Source organism: Benincasa hispida, chromosome 11 (assembly GCF_027475165.1).
Source record: "Benincasa hispida cultivar pf3 chromosome 11, pf3_genome.v1.1, whole genome shotgun sequence".
Taxonomy (NCBI): Eukaryota; Viridiplantae; Streptophyta; class Magnoliopsida; order Cucurbitales; family Cucurbitaceae; genus Benincasa; species Benincasa hispida.
This window is the reverse complement of record NC_143488.1, coordinates 74,735,698-74,747,211: the sequence shown is the minus strand read 5'-3', so window position 1 is coordinate 74,747,211 and position 11,514 is coordinate 74,735,698. Positions and strand designations below refer to the sequence as shown.

The 11,514-nt window shown below is 40.9% G+C and overlaps 1 non-coding gene across 1 annotated transcript; it reads right to left on the bottom strand.

The window, feature by feature from the left end:
* Window positions 1-4,838: 4,838 nt before the first annotated feature.
* On the bottom strand, window positions 4,839-4,942 carry LOC120092236 (small nucleolar RNA R71). Its single transcript, XR_005485948.1, has one exon. It is a non-coding gene; the product is annotated as a small nucleolar RNA R71 (small nucleolar RNA).
* Between the last annotated feature and the right edge of the window lie 6,572 nt (window positions 4,943-11,514).

Below are 11,514 nucleotides of genomic sequence, written 5' to 3'. Positions count from 1 at the left end.
GTTTTAGGAGAAATGTGAAAGGCTTAAGTGAAGCATCTTATGCCCCAAGTACCTCCCACTGAATGTTCAACCTAGGGGTTCATTAACCTAGACAATCCGGCTACTGATTTTAGTCTAAGTCGTTTTTTTAATTCCTGCTCATAAACAACGTTTGTTTATGAAATATGAACAAGTTCAAGTAGTCACATTTAAACACTTTAATGATCTGTCCTTAACTTGCTTGCATGCATCAAATCTATCTAATTCACCTTTCCAGGTAAGTTCCCAGGTAGGGGTGTTACATTTTTGTCAACTTAAATACCCCAGCCTAGACAGAACCCGCTTTAGACAAAAGGTCCCTTATAGATAGATTTGCTAACTTTAACCTTTTATTAGTCAATTTAATCCTATTAAACTGATTAAAAGATTAAAGCCTTAGGGTTGCTAATCATATTAGAACCATGATCTTAGGTCTATGTGATCCAAGTTTTAAACACTTTAAAACATGAATTAAACCTAAGTGAGCATGCATGTCTTTCTTATTTCCTTTAGTTCTAATTTCTCTTTAATTTTTTTTTAAAAACAAATAAAAAACCAATGCACACAACAAGGTGTTTATAACATTTATAAAGTAACCTATGTGTCATACTTTATGCAATGTCCGGTCATTACTATACATAACTTTTATATACGCGTAATAACCAAGCAAACATGCTTTCCATTCACCCTTATACTATAACAATTATAATATAAAGATGATACATGTCAATGCTTTTTATGCATGCATAAATATAACTCTTATATTATATGATGCACGAGCATGCTCTTACATAATTAAATTATGCTTCTCTAAATTATAACATTTACAATATAGAGATGATGCATGACCAATGCATAACTTAAGGTGGGATTTGCTATATGTACATACCATATGACATATAAAAATCATATATCGCATGTAATAAACCAAGGATTAATGGATTGGGATGCACCTTTACGAAAAAAAACTGGAATGAAATAAACCTATATATTACGTTTTCCACCAATCGAACTAATTCACAGGCGAACTGCGTCTTGAACCGCCAGGAGGACTCCATTGTGTAGTAAATGCTGAAGGTAGATGATCGTCTAGCACGCACTAGACGATAGGCACAAAAGCTAAATGATTGCTTAAACGATAATGAGGTTGCGAAGCCTGATCATCTAGGCCATCGCTTAACGCAGCGAAAGGTAAATGATTTATCGTGCATTGCTAAACGATCGTCTAGTGCACGCGCGCATTAAATGATACGTGAGCATCCCATCGTCTACATGACTTGATACTCAGCGATCACTTGTCCCATCGTCTACATGACCCCATCGTCTACATGACCCGATCAATCCTTGATCGTTTCCTTCCTCGAAGAACTGCAACCCTTGCTACGATCTTCTTCACGAATGCCTTAAGACTCAAACAGACTTTAAATTATAGACTTGATAATGATTATTAATGCCCAAAAACGCAGGGGCCTTTACAATCAACTGTAAATATAAAAGAATTAAATCAAACCGAGGCTAACATCCACGAAAACATCCATTAATCCGTACATCCATAGCAATTTAACGATTAAATAGAGCAGACATGCACCCACCAAGATCGTATATGTAAGTCGTTTCAATAATGAAATTGGAATATCAAAACCTATCTCTGATACCAATTGAATGAACTCCTAACGAAGAGCATCCGTGAGCGCGTTCGGATCTTTTCAATTCATTGTGACCGAAATACAACACATACATTCCAACGTATAGTTATGCAAATTAACATTAATTATCAACATGCTTCGACCAATAAAAATACAAGGGAAAGAGTTGTCATACCAGTTGAAGACTCTCTTCAAACGTCGAACTCAGAAGTAGCGGAAGCACCTTTATGCAAACTCTATCACCTAGCAAACCAGTCGACTGTAGCAGCATGATCGTCTACACAAATGGCAGCAACTTGAACAAGCACGAACAAGTAAACAACGGGGACGACACAACCAATTGGAGCCTTTGGTATTCTCGGAGTGAGAATTCAAAGTGTGGTCTTTGGTGAATTTGGTAGAGGTCGGAGAAAATAAAAATCGTGTAAACGATAAGCAGTTGGGAGAGAAAGAGCTATCGTATAGCAAGTGTGCTTATCGTTTAGAAGAAGCTACACGATCGTGTAGGTTTTACTAAGCGATCGTTTAATAAAAGGTAGACGATCATTTAGAAAATGTGGCACACTATGCGATCGTTTAGGAAAGCTAAGCGATCGTTTAGGCGCTGGTGTGCAATCGTTTAGACGATGAACAAATATCGTATAGGCTCTCAAACTAGGCGATTGTTTTTGTTTCCACACCGATTGCGAATTTTTTGAACTTTTTGCAAAATGAAACAAATTTTCATTTTGTTCTTCGGTTACAATAACTGACTTCAGATTCTCCCACTAATGCACGACCGAGAGAAGTTTTCAGCCAATTATCTTATAATTAACCAATTTAATAATTAATGAATATAATCATATTATATTCTTACCCTATAGTTTAATATCACTAATAACTTGTAAAAATACAAGTTATCCTTGCTCTTAAGTTAGAACAATTAGGGGTTTTAATGATAAAATCTCCTCATTTTAAAAAAGAAATGTATGGATTTACTTAAACAATATCAATTTCATGTAAAAGATGTTTTATCACTAAAAAAATCGTGGCACTAACGCACTACTTTGCAGGATTTCAACGCAAGAACTGACAATAACGCATTAGACAAGTGCCGCAGGAAACGCGCTAACGCATGAGCCATGTGTCAGAGGGAATTCAATGCATAGAAGATTCGTTACTTCGGGCTTATTGTGTCACATCACCACTTGAAGCATGGGCACCTGCAACAGGTGACGTCTGTAAAGCTTCCAGCAGCAGGTGGCATCTGAAAAGCTTCAAGAGATCAGGCGGCCAGCCAGGACATGGAATTTAATGCTGACCAGGGCATGGACTTAAATGCAGCCCATCCTCAAAGTGGACGAGACCAACGCCTATAAATACTTGAAGACCCTCAAGAATTAACAGTTCAGACATTTAGAAGCTCCATACTCTTTGTAAATTTACAGACTTAGTTTTAGTTTGTACAAGTCGTGCCGAGGTGTAAGATGATCGAAGGAGCTGAGAACCACCACCACCGCCGGCCAGGGAGTGGAGAAAGTTATTCTTGAGAAAAATACTCTGTCCTCGGATCTTTAAGGTGATTGTACATAACAAGATTGAGCCAAAGAACTACAAGAGATTGTATTCTTTGGCTTGACTCAGTTTCTCTCTTAATGTCATTTTCATTTCATTTTGATTGAATATAGTTCTTTGTAAATACTCATTGATCCTTTATAAAATTCATATATTTGATCATCACTTTCGCTATTGTTTATCTTCTGTTTATGTTGAAAGCATTAGTACTTCATGCATAATTCTATTCCAACGCCTAAACCAACTTAACAACTTGGTGAAAGCTTCTTTATTTAGTTGTTCGAAAGAATAGCTAAGCCGCATTAAGCAGAATGCCTAGTACAACTAGAGATAGACTTACTTGTGTTTCTTGCATTCTAAGTTAGACGCATGCACCCTAGAGATAGGTTTGTATGTTATTCGCATTGAGAAGTGTTGAATGATGTCTAACGCATGAACAGAAAGATAAGCAATCCATCCTATTTCATCAACATTACATCAGTTGTGTGCAATTTTGTTTAACTGACACGTCCACCTACTTAAATACCATTTTCACATGATCCTTCATTTTCCACTCAACTCTTTTGTATTGTCTTGCACAGGCATAGCATGTTAGTGTAAATAATACACCTTTCACATTTATTAAGGAAAAACCTCCTATTGCAAAGACAATGCATAATCCGTGTTAGTGAAACTGAATCCCTGTGATCAACCCTGAACTTTCTAGGAACCTAGATTAGATTTATATGTGGGTTTAATCTAGGAAAACTTGAACGGTATTATAAGGAGTTTTTTTGCCTTCTATGCATAATACTAATGCCTCAATGCGTTGCATTCATTTAAATGCATCAAGGCAGAACGTAGCACTTAGACTTTATTCTTCCAATCTGTTTTACTTTATACACTACTAAAGCATCTTACGATAGCAAGCGAACAAGTTTTTGGCGCCGTTGCTGGGGACTTAGAACTAACTAGAAATTCCGTTTGTATTTTTTGTAGGGACACTTCAATTAAAGGAAGTATTACAAGCTACGCCTAGGCTTGTGAACCTGTATGAACAGGGAGAACACTCCTGAGTTCAGATATGACCCCGAGATTGAACGGACCTTTCGACGTAGGAATCGATCCAATCGTCATCGAAGATTGAGGCAACAGTTACTCAGACAGTAAGAAAGGGAAAGAGCAATGGCGGAAGAACAACAAAATCAGCAACTAGCTCAGCAATTGGCTCAGGCTGCACAGAACCCAATCTTGATGGCAAACAACAACACGCGTTCTATGAGAGAATACGCGTCTTCTGTGCTATATGATTTCTCTCCAGGAATCATATATTCGACGCCTGATGGAACCAGATTTGAAATGAAATCTGTTAGGCTCTAAATGCTCCAGACTACTAGGCAATTTGGAGGTAGCCGTGGTGAAGATCTTCATGCCTACATGAAGCGTTTCCTGGAAACGTGCAATTCCTTTGTGATTCTTGGAATCACACAAGAGGCAATCAGGCTCTCCTTGTTTCCCTATTCTTTGCGAGAGGACGCAAAGCAATGGGTGAGTTCATTAGAGCCTGAGGAAATCACCATATGGGAAAAGTTGGTGGAAAAGTTTATGCAGAAATACTTCCCACCTACCACCAATGCGAGGAGACGTCAGGAAATCATGAACTTTAAACAGGAAGACACTGAGACCTTGAGCGCTGCATGGGAGCGTTTCAAGGGCTTAGTCAAGAACTGCCTGAACCACAGACTACCTTTGACTATTCAGATGGAGACGTTTTGTGGCGGACTAAACAGAGCGTCACAGATGGTAGCAGATGCAGCAACAACTGGATGACTGATGTATAAATCCTATACTGAAGCTAAGGAAATATTAGATCGCATTGCCAAACATAACATGGAGTGGGTAGATGACACATATGATGGAAGAAATGACAGGAGAAGAAGATCTCAGAACATTAACTCTATTGATGCCAATGCAATAGCCACGCTCAAGTGGCTACCATGACCAGCCTTCTACAGAACAGAACGCTAGGTAAACGCATCAAACCAACAGAAGGTGAATCAAGTGGAGGCGTTTGGGCAAACCGTGGTAACCTGTGTGGGATGCGGAGATTTTCACTTATATGCTGAGTGTCCTCAAAATCCTCAGTCAGTATGTTTCATCAAGAATAACCCATTTTCTAATACTTATAACCCTGGATGGAGAAACCATCTAAATTTTTCTTGGACAGGAGGAAATCAACAAGAGCACCACCCAGGCGTGAGCCATCAGCCAAGGAATGGACCGCTGTCTGTCTTTCAACAAACGCATCAACAACATCAATAGTCCTTCAATAGAAGTGGCCATACATCGAGTTCTGGAACTCCGCTGGAAAACCTATTGAAGGAATACATAGCCCAGAACGACGCAATGCTAAAGAGCCAGTTGTCATCAATCTACCTGGAACTTCAGGTGGGGCAGATTGCAAGTGAGTTGAAAAGCAGGCAACCAGGTGTTCTACCTAGCAATATAGAGACATCTGGGAATAATAACGGGAAAGTGCAATGTCACGCAGTGATGTTGCGGAGTGGAAGAGCCCTTGCAGAAAGAAAGATGAATCCAAGAAACAATAGTCCTTCGAAAGAACGCATTACATGTTCAACGAATCAGAAAGAGAGAACACTAGAAAATACAAGCCATTCGGAAACTAGCACGTCTAACGTGGGAAAGCAGGAGGTGCCTCTGAATGCACCATTCCCCAGGTGTCTGATGAAGATGAATGAGAACATCAGTTCAAGCGCTTTCTCGAGCTCCTAAAGCAGCTGCACATCAACATTCCACTCATAGAAGCTTTGGAGCAGATGCCAACATACGTGAATTTTTTGAAGAACATTTTAATGAAAAAGAGAAAAGTCAGTGAGAAAGAAGTAATAGCATTAACGTAAGAATGCAACACGTTAGTAAGCAATAAGCTACCACAAAAGTAGAAGGACCCAGGGAGCTTCACAGTTCCTTATTCAATTGGAGGATTAGATGTGGGTCATGCGTTGTGCGACTAGGAGCGAACATCAATCTCATGCCCCTTTCAGTTTTTAAGAAATTGAGGATTGGCGAGGCACAACCTACTTCTGTCACCCTCCAACTCGTAGACAGGACAATTAAGTATTCGGAAGGGAAGATTGAAGATGTTTTGGTGAAGGTTGACAATCTCATATTCCCAGCAGACTTCATTATTCTGGATTATGAAGCAGATAGGGAGGTTCCAATCATCCTTGGACGCCCTTTCTTGGCTACTGGGAAAGTTCTGATTGACGTGCATAAAGGTGAGCTAACTATGCGCGTGGATAATGAAGAGGTGAAATTTAATGTGCTCAATGCATTAAAATTCCTAGGCAATGATGATTGTCAGCTAAATAATATTGAATTGACTGAAGAAGAGACTCGAGTATGTGAAGTTCTCGCGTTGGAGGGAACTCTGAAGGAATCCGAGCCGCCAAGTCTGAGTGAACGGCAGACAAAACCAACGTGTCCTTCACTCGAACAACCACCTGAACTCGAATTAAAACAGTTACTCGGACATTTGAAATACACTTTTCTTGGAACTCATAATACATTGCCTGTTATCATTTCCGCTAAACTCAAAAAGCCTAATGAAGATTCACTCTTGCAGATGTTGAAGAAACATAAATGCGCAATAGGGTGGACGCTTGCAGATATTCGTGGAATAAGTCCATCCTATTGTATTCACAAAATTAGGCTGGAAAAAGGAAATTCTGAAATGGTTGGACGCGGGAGTTATTTATCCGATATTTGACAGCAGTTGGGTTAGTCCAGTTCAATGTGTTCCCAAGAAAGGAGGAACGACCGTGATAGTAAATAGGTACAATGAACTCATTCCTTCAAGAACTGTCACAGGCTAGCGAATTTGTATGGATTATCGGAAACTCAACGCAACAACTAAAAAGGACCACTTTCTTCTTCCTTTCATCGATCAGATGCTTGATAGACTTGCAGGTAAAGAGTTTTATTGTTTTCTCGATGGTTATTCTTGTTACAACCAGATTTTAATAGATCTGGAAGATCAAGAGAAGACCACGTTCACTTGTCCCTTTGGCACTTTCGCATTTAGACGTATGCCCTTTGGGCTATGCAACGCACTAGGGACATTTCAACGCTGTATGATAGCCATTTTCTCTGACTTCCTGGAGAAGACCGTGGATGTCTTCATGGACGATTTTTCAGTCTTTGGAGACTCATTCCAGTCATGCCTGGATAACTTAGAAGCCGTCCTCGCTCAGTGCAAGGAAACAAACTTAGTACTGAATTGGGAAAAATGTCACTTCATGGTGGCAGAAGGAATTGTTTTGGGGCATAAAGTATCCAAGGCTGGCTTGGAAGTGGATGGAGCCAAGATTGATGTAATAGCAAAACTTCCACCACCAACGATGTCAAAACATTAAGAAGTTTTCTAGGACATGTTGGCTTCTATAGATGGTTCGTCAGAAGCTTTTCTCAGATTGCACGACCTCTGAGCGCATTATTAGAGCCAAACCGGCCCTATGTTTTTAACGAAGACTGCATTGACACGTTCGAAACCTTGAATTATGCGTTGACAATAGCCCCAGTGTTAATAGCACCGGACTGGATGCAGTGTTTCATTCTTATGTGTGACGCGAGTAATGTCGCAGTGGGAACTATGTTAGGGAAGAAGAGGGGAAACTTGATACATCCCATCTTCTACACGTCCAAAACATTAAACGACTCTTAGGAACACTATACAACTACTGAGAAAGAGATGTTGGCTGTAGTATTCGGTATTGAAAAATTTCATTCTTACTTACTTGGTGCATCAACAACCATATACACCGACCACTCAGCTATCAAGTTCCTGGTAAGCAAGAAGGATGCAAAGTCGAGACCGATAAGATGGGTTCTATTACTACAAGAATTTGACATTGACATCCGAGACAGAAAGGGAATAGAAAATCAGGTGGCTGACCACCTGTCCAGGCTTGAAAATCAAGAAATGCAAGTCCAGGAAAACGACATCAAGGATGCATTCCCTGATGAGAGCCTGTTTAAAATTGAAGGCAGGGAACCTTGATATGCTGATATAGTTAATTACTTGACCACCAAGCAGTTCCCTGAAAACTTCAATTCCCAGCAGAAGAAACGGCTAATCCATGATAGTAAGTTTTATTTCTGGGACAAATCGTTTCTATACAAACAAGGCTCAGACTCTATACTGCGTCGATGCATCTCAGAGGAGGAGACACAATGCATCCTAGCCGAGTGTCATAATTCTCCTCATGGTGGGCATTTTGGTGGGCAAAGGACCACGGCGAAAGTCCTTCAATGTGGTTACTTTTGACCCACCCTTTTTAAGGATGCACGAGAGTTTGTTCAAAATTGCGACCCCTGCCAACACACAAGGAATATTTCTTCAATGGACACAATGCCTTTGAATAATATTCTTGAAGTGGAATTGTTTAATGTCTGGGGCATAGATTTTATGGGCCCATTCCCTCTGTCTTGTGGTCAGTAATATATCCTGTTGGCTGTAGACTATGTATCTAAGTGGGTAGAGGCAGTAGCCTTTGCCAGAAACGACGCATCTACTGTATCTAAATTTCTTATCAGGAATATTTTCACACGCTATGGAATGCCGAGAGCTCTGATAAGTGATGAAGGTACGCATTTTATCAATCATATCGTTTCAAAATTATTTGCAAATATAATGTCAGACACAAGATTGCTACCGCTTACCACTCTCAGACAAACGGCCATGCAGAAATTTCAAATCGAGAAATCAAATCAATTTTGGAAAAATTTGTTAGCAGAACGCGGAAAGATTGGGCGCAAAGGCTGGATGAAGCACTCTGGGCCTACAGGACTGCATACAAAACGCATATAGGTATGTCTCCTTACTCACTTGTATTTGGTAAAGCATGTCATCTTCCTGTAGAGTTGGAGCATAAGACATTTTAGGCAGTAAAGAAGTTGGACATGAATCCAGATGCGGAGGGTGTTCAACGCAAGCTTCAGCTCAATGAGCTCGAAGAATGGCGAATGAATGCATATGAAAACAACAAGATCTACAAGGAAAAGATAAAGCATTGGCACGACCAACGCATCAGCAAGAAGGTACTTGTTGTTGGTCAGAAAGTTTTATTGTTCAACTCACACTTACGTCTGTTTCCAGGGAAATTGAAATCTAGATGGTCCGGGCCCTTTATAATTAAAACGATCTTTCCTTACGGTATTGTGGAATTAATGCGAGAAGATGGCACTGATGCGTTCAAAGTAAACGGCCAAAGGTTTAAGCTATACTTTGAAGACGAAGTGGAACGCCAAAAGTCATCTCTTGCACTACGCGAGACAAGTTGAAGCTCACATCGAGGCATCTCTGCGGTTGTAACGCCACATCTTCCAGGGACGCCTCTCTTAACCTTATTCTTTTGCATTCTGTATTTTAAGTTATGTTTGAATTTGTTAGTTTAGATATTTAAAGGTTTTAAGTTGATTGTTTTTCCTTTACAAAATTTAGAAATTTGATTGTTTTTCTTTTGAAAAAGTTGTGTATAATTAAAATTGAAACATTGGATGCGTTAGACCAGGGGGAAGTTGAAGGGACGCGTCTCGAAAACACAAAACACTCGAGTGTTTTGGCTAAACGAGGCGACCCTTCCACTTTACATTAATTGCAGGGTGCCTGATGTCAGCCACGATCATCCTCTCCCCCTACAAAAACCTCACTTGAACCAAACCGTTTCTTCTTCTCCTTCAGTACGCCTACGAACCTCCATTTCTTCAGAAACCCTAGAACCTCAGATCCACCAAACCTCCATTTTCCTTTCTTGCTCAGTATCTTCGATGAACAATGTTGTCTGGCTCAGATTCTCAGAACCAAAGCTACAGCCTAGGCAACGATTCGCCGATAAGTTCCTTCTCCTCCTCTTCATTTTCGAGTTCACCACCTAGCCCTAGGAAATCAACCTCCGCCCTTACCCAATCAAAAGCCTCTTACGGTGGCGCTACCTCTGCTCAGTGTTTGGCTGCCCCTACACCTTCTTCCACCTCCATGAAAGCTTTAGCCAAGAGTTCCAAGAAACCTGTAAACCCTTTGGCCAAAACTTCTCTGCCTAGGGCTAAAACCTCACAAAAACCCAAGTCCGCCCTTAAACCAAAGGTAAAGACACCAGTCAAGACCAGGTCGCGTCTGTCATATATGCCTGCATCCAAACCTTATACCAAGCCTGCCCCACCATCATTGATCCTAAACAAAACCTTGGTGGGTGCAACGCATGAACCCCTTCCTACTTATGCCCATATCGCACCATCTCCAGTGGTGCATCCACCTCCCTTTCTATCCATTGAACCCTTAGCCATAATTTACCCGGTGGAATCAGACACGTCTAACCAGCTATCACCTTCACCCATCCTAATATCCTCTCCGGGGATGCCTCACACCCTTGTGGGCACCCCACCAGTCATTCCATCTATCCCAGCCTCTGACAGTCCTGCGTCAGAGCATAACCTTGAAGACTTGGCAGAGTTAGCAAGATGTGATGAAGAGCAAGTATTTTGAGCTATTCTTGCATCACTCAACCAAGAGCAAGAAGCAACTTAAGTGATGCGTTCAGATCCACTAAACGCATCACTCGAGTTGGATGAAACAAAAAGATATGCAGCGATGCTAGAAGAAGAGATGGAAAATGAAGAAAGAGAAGAGAATGAAGGAAGAGAAGAAAGAAGAGAAAGGAGAGTTGGCCCCGATGCGTCATGGCTACACCCATCTGACACGGATGAAGGGCCTATAAAATCAAAGAGAGTATCAAGAATGAGAAGGTTGATACTGGAGGAAGAAGAAGAAGAAGAAGAAGAAGAAGAAATTGCACCCAGACCTGAGGGTGCAACGCGTAAAAAAGGGCACAACGCATTGGAAAATGAATTAGAAGAATATGCGCCCGTGAGACAAGGGCGAAGGAAAATCAATCTCCAAAAGGGGTTGGAGAATGAGTTAAGAGAGTTGGCTAAAGAGGTGAGAGAACACGAGGCAGGGAAACGCAAGGTAACGGAGGTGTTACCTAAGAGAACCACAGGAAGGAAGCGTCAGTTTAATGGTATATTAGTAGAGAAAGGCTTCTTCCCTGAATGCCACCCATTGCCAGTCTATATCACGAAAACCATCAATGCACTAGCGTGGAATCAATTCTGCATTGGGCACGATCGCATCTAGCCCAACCTTGTCCACGCGTTCTACAACAGCGAATTCGACATGAAAAAGAACATTGCCTTCGTGGAAGGGGTGTTAGTGCACTTCTCGGCAGTTAAGATAAAT